The following is a 13,387-nucleotide window of genomic DNA, read 5'->3' as shown; positions in this document are numbered from 1 at the left end:
CTTAGTCTGTTTTAGTCTTAGTAGTTCTTAGTCTGTTTAACTACTAACTTGCTTAGATCATAGTCTGTCTAGTCTCCTAGTCTGTCTAGTCTCCTAGCCTGCCATGTACCTAGTCCGTTCATTCCTTGGATCTGTGGCTACTAGTCTGTTTAGCAGCTAGTCTGTTTAGCTACCATCCAGTTTAGCAGATAGTGTGTGTTACAGCTATTAGGCCTAGCCAAGTATGTCTAGTATGTTTATACCCTTGTTTGTTTAATCCCTAGTATGTGTTGATACCAGTCTGTTTCCTAGTATGCTTAGTAATGTATGTTTAGTCCCTTGTCTGGTTAAGCCCCTATAGTCTGATGTCCTAGTATGTAAGTTGTGAATATAGTAATGAATGTTTTGTTTGTAACATGCTCCAACATAAAGCCAACTTCCTTTTGTTCATGTTTTTAAGGTTCACGTTTTGTTTTATGTTTTGTTTTTGTTAATAAAAAGACTCTGTATTATTGAGTGATATCCCGGACAATATTCAAAAGGAATTGCAAATTGCATTTGCAATTGTGTTTCCTATATGTGGACACAAAAAGTGTGCATAATTTAAATGCAATTGCTGACTTTGCATTAGCATTTGCTTTTTTGCCTTTGCGACCGCACACTGACGACCAAATTTCAAATGAAAAAGAAAAGTCGATTTGCATTTGCATTTCCTAAATCTTACAAGTCATGAGCCTGTCATATTTAAATAGCAAAATCAATTACCACGTTTGCTTTTTCACTTTCTCTGCGCATGTAGCCGGCCAAAATTTAATTTCGCTAATCCATTTGCAATGCATTTCCAACACGTTACACGGAAACCTGTCAATCAGCGTCAGGGGCGGGTCTATACTCTGGGGCAGGATTGTGTGGGGAGTGACGTCACTCGCAGTCGCCGACCAAGAGGGGGAAATTTGAGCAATGGAGGTGAACCGCGGTAAACTTGGTGTTATGCGCTAAAATGCCCCCCTGCCAAGGATTGCACCCCCACAAAAACTCTATCAAATATATTAGAACATCACAATCAAAAATTCATATTTATATCAAATATATTATTACTATTATAATTAACCCTAGGCACATTTAAATATGACAGGCTCATGACTTGTAAGGCATGGGAAATGCAAATGGACTTTTCTTTTTCATTTGAAATTTGGCAGTCAGTGTGCGTCCATGAAAAAGCAAACGGTAATGCAAAGTTTACAATTGCATTTGAATTATAGCACACTTTGTGCATCCACATATGGGAAACGCAATTGCAAATGTGATTTGCAATTACTTTTGAATATTGTCCGGGATATCGCCCCATACTGTATGTCCTTACCTCTGCATTTATGCCTCAGCACCTTTTAACATCCACAAGCCCACATCACTCCACCAGCCAAAACATGACATTAAAAAAAAAAAAAAAAAAACTTTTGCTGGGCAGTTGGGGGTGCAATCCAAAGTCTTCTTGTGCAAGTCCCAAGTCTGGATAAATGCAGAGGGTTGTGTCAGGAAGGGCATCCGACGTGAAACATTTGCCAAATCAATGATACGAATCACAAATATCACTTCCATACCGGATCGATCGCGGATCGGGTTAACAATGCTGTTGCTGTTGACCTACAGGGTGCCGATGGAAATTGGGCTACTGTTGGTCGAAAAAGAAGAGAAGTAAGGCGTGTTAAAGGCGTGTTAGTGAAACTATATATAAGGAATAAATATAAATAAAAAGAAATAAAATACAAAGGAAAATAAATGTAACTAGTAAAATAAACAAACTGTACAGATAAGGGCATGTAAAAATATCACAAAATATAGAATATAGGAATATGGGGGGGAAAAATATATATATATATATATATAATTTTAAAATGTTTTAAAGTGGCATTCAGTCCTCGGTAAGTTATAGTTTGGTTTCAGAGATAGAAACTATATGCTCATATACAAGTGTTATATCGCTTAACTTATTTGTATGAAAAGCGCATAAAGTAAAGTAAATTCTCGGTTAATTTAATGCAGACGATAATACAGACAGACCGGGGTTAACACTAAAAAAGTTCAATGGTTAATATTAGCACAGTTTATTTACTCCATTTTACTATTTATTCCAGAATTCCCAAAACAGTAATTTTTCACACTCTGTGGTGTAGGTTCACTAATATCTTTTATTTTTATTACAACTAGATATTCTGTAAAGTTTATTTATCTTTGTCTTCACTAAATTCTCCTGTTGTCTTTAAGCAGAGCTCCAGGAGGGAGCTGTAGGAGGGATGACGTCACAGTGCAACAGCTTTAGAATGATGTTTGGTCAGGTCTATATTTGCAATTGCAAAATGTCTGATACTTTGGGGGAAACAGAGACTTAAACTATTCCATCTTTAATAGTTTTTAAATTTTATATTTTATTATAAAAGAGCCAGATAGAGACTGATAAGCAGCTGGTGTTATTCAGGAATTTTAATGAACTTTAAGCAAAAATTAAACATGTTTTCACCTGTTTTATACAAATTACTGTTTTACCTTTGAATTGTTTTGGAAGAATAAATTTTATTTTTTTAAATCATTGTTTGTGCGCAAATGTGTTTGTGTTAAAGCCAACGGAGAAATGCAGGAGCGCACACACAGGCTCTCCATCCACAAATGCTTTAACTGTTACAAAGAAAGTGTGTGTGAGCTGGGGGGGGGTGGTTTGGAAGGTGAATGAGGACACCTCATTTACAAGACAAAAGATGGTCAGAGGTGTGAATGCCCATCTCTGCTTTGCTCTTTGGCGTGTGTGTGTGTGTGTGTGTTTGTGTTTTAGGTTCCTGGGGGTGCATTCCTAAATTCAGTCTGTCTGAATCTTTATAAATGCCAAGTTGGGAAAATCATGTTTAAGAAAAAGGACAACAATTAAACACTTGATCGTTTGCGTCTGTCCTATTTTGTGCTTAAGTGACCCAAATTATTTTTTTTCTTAGTTTAAAAATGCTTTGGGTTTTAAGAACTTGTACTGAAGAATGTACTGACTCCGCCCACTACTGACTGTTAGATGGTGCTAAGATGGATTCTTTCGACCTGCCAGCACGCAAATGTGTTTGTGTTAAAGCTAGCTCAGACAAACCTGACAAATGCAGGAGCACACACACACACACACACACACACCGGTGGCACTTAGCTGTTAGTGCTTCAATGTAGTCTTGTAAATAGCTGATTAAACCTATGAACACAGCTGTTTAAAAGAAATACTAAACAGACACATGGTCTATTTTGTCATCAATACGTTAATAATGTACACCATGATAACATTAGTGCAGAAGGATCTAATGAGACTTGTCTCTATTACATCATAACGAACTTGGGATTGTTTTGGTTTCTTGCTATCAGTTGGCTAAGATGCTCGGTCCTAGCGGTTTTTAGAGTCTGTCTATAGCTGCACATACTGTCTTTATATGCAATTCGAAAAACTTCTAATTTAGTTTTTCTCCATTTTCGCTCGAGGTTACGGGTTGCTCTCTTTAGGGCGCGAGTATGACTATTGTACCACGGTGCAAGGGTTTTATCTCTGACTTTTTTTTATCTGATGGGAGCAACAGTGTCTAATGTACTGGTAAAAATAGTACCCATGCTGCTAGTCACCTCATCTAGATCGTCTGCATTTAGGGGTCTAATAAGTAATTGGGACAGATCCGGCAGATTACTTGTGAATCTGTCTTTAGAAGTTGGATTCATATTTCTTAAAAATTGATAATGTGGAGAGACACAGCTAATCTGTTCTACGGGTAGAGTATATATCAGGAGGTGATGATCTGTGTTATCATCACTTTGAGGTACACCCTAAAAAATGCTGGGTTAAAAACAACCCAATCTGGGTTGTTTTTAACCCAGCTGCTGGGTAACTATTGGACTAACTACATGCTGGGTTAATTTAACCCAGCAAAATGGGTTATTTTTTTAACCCAGCAAAATGGGTTAAATATTCAACCCAAATGCTGGGTCATATTTAACTATATTGCTGGGTTAATTCTACCACATAAATTGGTTAAATGTTCTACCCAGATGTTGGTTCATTTTAACTGGAATGTTGAGTTAATTCTACCTCACAAATAGGTTATTATTATTTTTATGTTTTACAGTGAATCTGTAAAAAAAAAAAAAAAAAGAAAAGAAAAAACTACCCACGTCTATTAAACAGTTAAATTACTTTGATATACTGCTTTATTACAAAAAAAACTTAAAAGTTTAGCAAACCATACATATATGCAATAAACAACATCCTATTAAATGTTCATAGAAAAAAACGTTTATTTTTCAAAAGCACAAGAACAGATAATCAACAGCGACATCATTACTATACTATTACTCACAAGGGCAGAATGGAGTAATAACACAAATAGGCTGAGGCAGCTTCTACAGAGCAGGATCTCTTTGTGACATTAGATATCTTTTCTGCAGAACAAAACTATCCAGCCCTGGTTCCGTTTTAACATACAAACACTGTCTATGACTTTTCAAGTAGGCCTCGCTATTTCATAGCAACATTACAAAAATTCCTATACAGGAGCACACTACTTTGGAGTATATAAAAATATAAAATGCCTTGAAGCACACATCAACCGCCCCAAGTAGTGTGCATTGCTCCAGAGCCAGTCCCACCAGAATGACGAATGCCTGAGAGCAGCGCTGGTCATTATCTCCCAACGTCAGGATGTACAGTAGGGGTACGGCCTTGACACTTCAGCCTGCTGGAGGTATTCCACCATGTTGGTGCCAACCTTAAAGAAATGAAAGAAAGTTAAAAATTTGTTGAATAACAAAGATTAAACTAAATAAGACTATTAATTTAATGTGTAATAGGATTTATACTAAATTTAAAAAATGACAAAGCTAGGGTATAGGTAACCTGAAACAAAAACATGGAGACAGCTACTACCAAACAGTCTGTACAGCTGACTGATAGTTAATTAAGTCTGAGTCACAAGCAACTTTGGTTAAAGAGGGCTACCTGGTTATCTTACATGCAGCAGTCATATTTGCATACTACTTGCCAAAGGGGGAAAGGTGTAAAATATTGTTATAACTCGGGAGAAACGCGGACGAATTTTGACCGCGGAGTAAATTACTAGCTAGTGAAAAACGGGAGGGTTAGCAGGTGTGTATATTTGTGAGAGGGTCAGTGTTTTGTAACACCCCAGCATTTTATTGTCTCAAACAGTGAGATTAATAAAGTTCTAATGTTAATGTGGTTGCTAAAGCTAGCAACCTAACTAAATGCTAGCGTCATGCTAATACTACAGTTACAGTTTCGTCACCCTGCAAACATTCTACAGAGAAAGATAAAAAGCTCACACATCTTATCCGTTTCTTTCACACACGGGTGGGGTTATTTGGCTAACTGTAGCAGCTATTGTCAGCTAAATTATCTTACCTCAGACCAGCCTGAAAGTTTAAGTGTAACCTTAACACGGTAACAGTAATAAATCTCACATATAGTAATAATTTTCAGTCATATGTGACTTAGGTGAGTGAACATGTGTATACAGACCTTGTATTTAACGTCATTTTCCGTTAAATGAACCGTCATCAGCGGTGTGGGAGCTGAAGAGAGACACGAAGCTCTGACTGACAGCCGCTGAATCCACCGGTGAACTTTGGGGGAGGAGCCAATCAAACTTCAACCCAGCAGCTGGGTTACACAAAAACTACCCAACTCTCTGTAAATAACCCAGAAAAATGACCCAACAGAGGCAACCCAGCGCTTGGGTAGAAAAAACAACCCAGCGTTTTTTAGAGTGTAAGATCTCTATATTAGAGACATCTATACCATGGGATATAATTAAATCTAGCGTATGATTACAGCAGTGAGTTGATCCATTTATATTTTGTTCAACCCCAAAGAAATTTAGTAAGTCCATAAATGCGAGGGCTAAAGTGTCGTTAGCATCATCTACATGAATGTAGAAGTCTCCTACTATCAACACTTTGTCAGAGTTAACCAGTAGGTCTGATAGCAGATGTCCAAATTCTTTAAGAAAATCGGCATATGGCCCTGGGGGTCTGTACACGGTGGCCATTGTAAAATATAGCGCGGGTTTATGTATCTCTCTGAGTGCAGCATTAATGATAAGCACTTCAAATGAGGTAAACCTGGGCCTTATTTTCTGAGTAACAGTGAGTACATCATTGTAGATAGTGGCGACACCACCACCGCGACCAGTTAGATGGGGCTCGTGCTTATAGAAATATCCTGACGGAGTAGACTCATTCAGACCAATATATTCATCTGGTTTAAGCCAGGTTTCGGTGAGGCAGAGTGCGTCAAGGCAATAATCTGATATCATTACATTAACAATAAATGCTTTAGGCGCAAGGGATCTGATGTTGAGAAGTCCAAACTTTAGAGGTAGATTTCGATTACTTATTTGGCTTTTTTTTTTGGTTATCAGATTGTTTCGGGCGAATTTAACGAATTTATTCTTTTTTCTCACTGTTCAGGGAACAGACACAGTTTCTATAGGACAAGCTATGTGTGCGCGTGTATCAGTATGGTGAGTTGTAATGTGGCTAATATCTAAGGAATCCAAGGTATGACTTACCTCCAGTCAGATGATTGTAGTGTCCTGGAGATGTTGTCAGAGAGGACTGCTGCTCCAGCTCTGCTAGGGTGCAGGCCATTGGTGTGGTAGAACCGACATCTTGTCTAAAAACGGTGATAATCGGTGTGAAAGCATAGGCAAACTTGTGATATCTGGGCTAACGGGCTAGCGATGCTAATGGGATGGCCGGCTAGAAGCAGTGTGCTGCAAAACAATTAAAACTTAACGAACAGGTGTTTCGAGTGAATATATTATAAAATACTATAAAATACTTATCTGTTATATGTTCACTCTTCGTTAGGGGACGAAAAAGTTGAAAAATTGGTCAATCTGGTGGAGCTCGGAAAAAAAGCAGTGTCTCTCTCTCACCCAACTTCCACTTTTACATTTTGTTGGATGTTTTTTTAAAGTTTCTAAAATAAAAATTATTACTCACAACATTTATTAACAGAACCTAAAACCTTTCATACGTGTAAGTTTAATGACAGAGGAAATAAGTCTAATCATTCAACAGTATACATTTCTAACTAAGATACTGTATGTTGTTAAATTCCTCATGAAAATTATTTGTGTAACTAAAATTCCAGTCTAATTAATTTTAACTTAGGTGAAGAAATATTGTAATGGAAGACAAAACCTAAAAACAAGAAGAACAAGAACATCAACAACAACAACTTTTACCTCAGATGTTTTTGTGAGAGTTTTCTGAAAGGTTTTTAAAAATGTCATTATATTTACACCTAGCAATGACAACCAATAGAACTTTTAAGAAAAAACAAGACTTACAAGAATAACCCAAGAACATTTACTAATCTGTTTACTTTAGATCAGATTTTGTTAAGATGTTGAAGAAAATACTTTGTGTAACTCACATGACCGGTTATTTACACTTAGCTTTGAGGGCTAACTCAACTTATATGTGAGGGTCTAGTGAAACATCAAATTAAAACTGTAAGGTATTCCTATCCCTGTGTGAATGTTTCCCTACCTAGATATTAATACAACTGCCATGCATGGACATAAACACATACTGTATGTGCACACAAACTTGGCATAAACATTTTCTAATCCAGGCTATCATTAGCCCGATCTCCCATGAAAAAATATCTGGTTCAACTTTTATTACATGCTAATCTGATATCGGATGTTAACCAACACCCATATGCCATTACAACGCCTGCTATGACAAACAGAAAATACATTTATTTTTTTCAAGAAAAGTATAGTACCAGGTTTTTAACACATTGTCCTTGTATATATATATAAGCATATGTAAAGACAGCTAGACTTAACCGATCTGTTGCATCAAAGATCAGCTAAGCATGCCATTCCTGACAATATGATCATGGCACATCAAGTGCACTGATAATTCAAGGATCAACTTTTATTTCTTCCATTATTACTAAGCACTTCACACGGTCACCTGAGCTCTAGTGTTAGAGAACTGTTTTTAAAAAAAAAACAAAATAGGCAAAGTCCTACCTAAAAATGTGGATAAAACAACAGATTTAGATGAGCACCTAAAAATAAAGGTTTTTTGTGACAAAGCATTAATAAAAAAAAAAACACATTGAAGAAATCCTTACAATAAATAATTATATATATATACTTTATATATATATATATATATATATATATATATATATATATATATATATATACTTACAAAAATAAGTATACTTTGGAAATTACACCAACCTTTCACTTAGTATATTTTCCTATAATATATTTTTGGAACGTGTACTATAATACAATTATTTTAAAGAATGTTTAAATTCCAAAATTTGGTAAAAGCATGTTGTTAGTATACTTTTTATATATTGACTGACAGTACAACTTTTTTTTAGTATATTTGCAATGTACTATCGACGATTTCAATATATTTTTAATACATTTAGTGCATTTTTTTACACTTTTATTTTGTTGACTAAAACAACATGCATGAGGAATCAGAAAGGAGGTTTTATTTTCTCCAATGGAAAAGTACTCTAACTAGTTACTTTTATCAGAAACTAACGCTGTAATGTAACTGATTACTTTTTAAAGACAGTCATTTGGTAATGTAATTATTTACTTTAAAAAGTAACGTCCCTCAACACTGGTTGACGGTGGAGAGACTGGTTTCTTTAATCATGTCTGTTTACTTCTGGCTCTCCCCTTTAGTTACGCTATTACTGTATAGGTAGTACTCCTGGAGTCCCTGTTTGCACTAAATATACATTCACCCGTGACTTTTAGCATACCTAACTATTCTTTCCCAGTCTCTCTCTAAGTTTGTCTGTTCACTCTCTCGCTATCTTATCACATGAAGGTCTCTAGCTTTGAGGATGTGCCTGTGTGGTAAGGCCTAAGCCTCCAATAATGAAGGTGGATTTAATATTAAGTTAAACATCTCTGCTTTTATACTGAACTTCCAGCCTCCTAACACACAGTATGACTACAGATCAATCGCTGCTATCCATTATCACTCAGATCAGGATGGGTTCCCTATTGCGTCTGGTTCCTCTCAAGGTTTCTTCCTATTGCCATCTCAGGGAGTTTTTCCCTCAGCATTGTCACCCTCGGCTTCCTCATAGGAGACAATCAGATTATTATAATTTATACATATTTACTCACACTTTTTGTATGAATTTCTATAGTTATTTGATTTTGTAAAGCTGCTTTGTGACAATGATCATTGTTAGAAGTGCTGTATAAATAAAACTGAATTGAATTTAATTGAAAATTTTATGAAACTAAGATCAGGCCTAAATTTCTTACTATTATTGACTGTAGCCTAATATTAGAAGCAACAATAAACATATTGGCAGCAATTAATTATTGGTTTATGATAATATGATATATAAGATATAATAATATTATACTGTTCTGTTTATTATGGGATTGTAGATCTGGTTTATTTTAATGGAGACAATATGAAATGAATAATAATATTTTATTGAGCATAACAAACTATGAAATATTATTAATTAAACAAATTCTTATTAAGCCTAATGAATCAACATTTAATAAATCATACTGTTTTGGTCATGGAAAACTGCTAAAATAAAGCTCTTATGCCATAAAAACAAAAAAAAAGGACAAACATAGATCACTCAAACAGAATTTATTCTATGTGAAGTTTATTTTTCTCTTTACGTTGTCATGAACTTGTGCCATGAAGTGATGAATAGATTTCACTACACACAGATCAATATTCAGGGAGTATCATTAAAAATCATGATGGGCAGTGGAAACACAGTAGCATTCTTCAACGTCACTGCAAGTCCAGGACAGACTACACGTTCAACTTCAATAAAGACACACAAATCTTTCCCCACATACACCTGAGAGAGAGAGAGAGAGAGAGAGAGAGAGAGAGAGATGTTTTACTTTATATGTGATATAAGAAAATCCAAATAAACTGATTAAAAAACATTTAATACTTGAAATGTAAATTTTATTTATTTAAACCATAAACAGTTTTATAGTTTCCTTGCGCTTTCCTAAATCTTCTTTTTAAATAAAATATCACACACACACACACACACACACACACACACCTTGATTTGGAAGGTTTCTGTCCCAACACCCATCGATTGCATCCTCCTTCGGTAGTCCAGAGGAATGTACACAGTAAATTGCATCCTTGTCTTCTTTTCTACATCATCTTTTACCTGAATAAAAAAAAAAAATATTACATTAAACAAATCACTGTATTATGCTGATAATAATAATAATAATAATAATAATAATAATAATAATAATAATAATAAAAATACTAATAATATACAACACCATATTATAGATTTCTACATGCTGCTGTTTACCTTCTCACAAATTTTCTTTCTTTCTTCATCAATTTCTATCCAGTCAGAGAGATCTCCAGAAGTCTCCGGGGTAGACATGCTAATTCAGAAGACTCAGACGAGTTACACACGTGTCCTGCAGTGAGAAGAATTTAGCAGAGACTCAGTGTAAAGGCCAGGTATTTATACTCCCACACTGACGATCATAAGGAATGATGAAATTTCCAAGAAGTCTATTAACATTGAAGAACAAACACACACACACACACACAAACACACACACACACACACACACACACACACACACACACACACACACACACAAATATCAAACTACAAAAATATTTGTTATTCAAGGAAAATGTAACTAGAACAACTACAATATTTAATAAGTTCTTTATTATTTTCCTTTTGGTCCCTTTTATGCTTAAAATTTTATATGCTAAAAATTCTTTTGAATCTTTATCTAACTGACAAAAACACAATATTTGGTTTTTCACTGAGCAATTAAAATGTTTTTTTTTTCCTCTTTATAGTTTACAATTTTCACAGTTGATGATGTGGGATTGGATCCAGCAGGTGACCTGTTTGACTGGACTGTTCTGTCTTTCACACTCAACCAAGTAAAACAGACACTCCAGTACACAACATTTACCACGGATGCTCACAGAGCTTCAGTTTTACAGTTTTTCAGCTCCTCATTCTCGTATACTTCACCAAAGACTGGATGAACCTACTGTATGACCACAGTGTGTTAGCTAATCACTGCTTTATTTAACATCTGCTCACTGAACAATAAAAGGCCTTTAGAGTAATGCATTGGTTTTCAAGGATCAGGAATTCCACTCAATAAATGCAGTGAGCTCTGAGTCACCTTGGGCCAGGTTGGTCATTCACAGACATACAACCTTCATTCAAATGTTTTACATAAGAGTTTCATCAACATACTGTACTTGAAGGTTTCTATAAATGTCAGTCACTTATGCCTTCATTCACCAGAAATGTCATCACAAGTCCCAGTTTGACTTGAACAGCAATTATATACACTGTACCAATTAAAGGTTTGGACACAACTTTTAATTCCAATTGTCTTTCCTGATTTTTATTTCTTTGTACACTGTTAAACAATGGTGAAGGCATCCAAAATACACAATATTATCTTTTGAACAGTTGATGTTGAGATGTGTATTCTACTTATGCTCTGTTAAGCCTTCATAATGGCTCTAATCTGATGTGCTATTAATTGGTGATTTCTGAAGCTGGTAACTCTAAATAATCTTGTCCTTTGCAGCAGAGGTAAGTTTTGCTCTTGTTGTCCTGGGATGGTCTTTATGAGAACCAGTTTCATAATGGTGCTTGATAACAGCATGGTGGGTTTGCACTTGACAGTACTCTTTGTTACAAACGAAGTATCACAGCCAAGTTTCTCTGCTCACACAAGATCCTGATAGACATCCCGAGAAGTCCTGGCTCTCCATGGATTACCATCCCCATGGTGAGGAGGTACAGGGAGAGGAAGCAGAAGCAAGGCTGTAGGGCCGGCGTGCTAGCTAGGCTAAGAAAGCAGTCACACCGACCACCGCTTCCCAGGATTTTTATTATGAATACCAAACCACTAACCAACAGGATGGATGAACTAAAGCTACAGGCAGTGACTAAACACAGGCGGGGGGCTCTGTGTTTATGTCAGTAACAGCTGGTGTGCTAAGACAGTGACTATAGATGCACCCCATTTACCCAAGAGAGTTTACTGTGATCATGATAACTGCTGTTTACTTTCCACCAGATGGTAACGCTAGCTTGGTTATCCTACACTTAAATAGTAGCATTAGCATCCAGCAGAGCATGTATCCTGATGGTGCTGTGCACCTCTTAGCACGTGACTTTAATCAGGCAGACCTAAAGTCAGTGCTATACTGCATAGGGTATAGGGCCAGACCAATACCACACCTGGGCCAATCTAACCACATGTCCTTACTTTTAGTCCCTGCATATGTCCCTAAAGAAAACTACTCTCACAATTACAACAACTGTAAAAAAATGGCCTGCTGGTGCCTCTCAGCAGCAATAGAACTGTTTTTACAGGAGCACCTGGGACGTCTTTGAAGATCCATACCTGGAGGTGTTCACGGACAATGTTCAGTGTTACATTAAGAAATGCATCGACACGATCACTGTTGAGAAATGCATCTGGGTCTATCCCATCCAAGCGGATGGCTGCCTCAGTGTGGAGCTCTCCAGGTGTATTTTGGCCGGGTTTTGACTATTTAAATGTTTTTCTGAACATTGTAACTGGTGGAGCAGTGGCGCTGTTTAAATTCTTTTAGACGCACAAGTGTGGGTAGAGAGCCAGTGTGCTGGTCATGCTGTCTAGTATCCATGCAACGATTCTCCGCTCACCAAACAACAAAATGGATGAACTTTTTCTGCTCTCCCAGATAAATAAGGACTTTTCAAACTGTGCTGCTCTGTGCTTTACAGAACTTGGCTGTATGAAGCTTTTCAGACAGCATACTACATGTTGGAGTGTTTTTGAAGCTGCTGCCACCAATCTGAATAAGGTGACAAATTCTGTAACATCATATATCAGATTCTGTGAGGGTATGTGCATCCCTACCAGGACGTATTTAACATACAGCAATGACAAACCGTGGTTCATAGCCAAACTCAGTGTCAGGATGAACTAACCTAGGCGACCAGATGACTTAGCTTTAGCGATTAGCCCAATGTAGCGTGGATGGTGAACCCAAACGCGGAAGAGAGCGAGTAGGTAGGATAACCACGCTTGTTAGTCTAAGGACTCTCACAAAAGGGGAGCAAGGGAAAAACACAAATTTAACCCGCGTCCTATAAACACACACTCAAGATCAGAAAGCGAAACCCAAATAAAGTGAGTACTCACGAACCGATGATGGACAACCAGAACCGACATGGTCTGAACTCAATGACTGAGCGCTGAATCGTGGTTTGTTTACTCCTCTTATACTTCCTGATTTGCGACCGCTTTACTTCCGGGTCCTA

The 13,387-nt window shown here is 36.7% G+C and overlaps 1 long non-coding RNA gene across 1 annotated transcript; it reads right to left on the bottom strand.

The window, feature by feature from the left end:
• Nucleotides 1-4,266: 4,266 nt before the first annotated feature.
• LOC128509216 (uncharacterized) lies at nucleotides 4,267-5,737 on the bottom strand. Its single transcript, XR_008356017.1, has 2 exons — nucleotides 5,528-5,737; nucleotides 4,267-4,757 (listed from the first exon to the last, which is right to left on the bottom strand). It is a non-coding gene; the product is annotated as an uncharacterized LOC128509216 (long non-coding RNA).
• Between the last annotated feature and the right edge of the window lie 7,650 nt (nucleotides 5,738-13,387).

This window comes from Clarias gariepinus, chromosome 21 (genome assembly GCF_024256425.1).
Source record: "Clarias gariepinus isolate MV-2021 ecotype Netherlands chromosome 21, CGAR_prim_01v2, whole genome shotgun sequence".
Taxonomy (NCBI): Eukaryota; Metazoa; Chordata; class Actinopteri; order Siluriformes; family Clariidae; genus Clarias; species Clarias gariepinus.
Note: the sequence above shows the minus strand (reverse complement) of the source record. Positions and strands in the feature narration are given on the sequence as shown.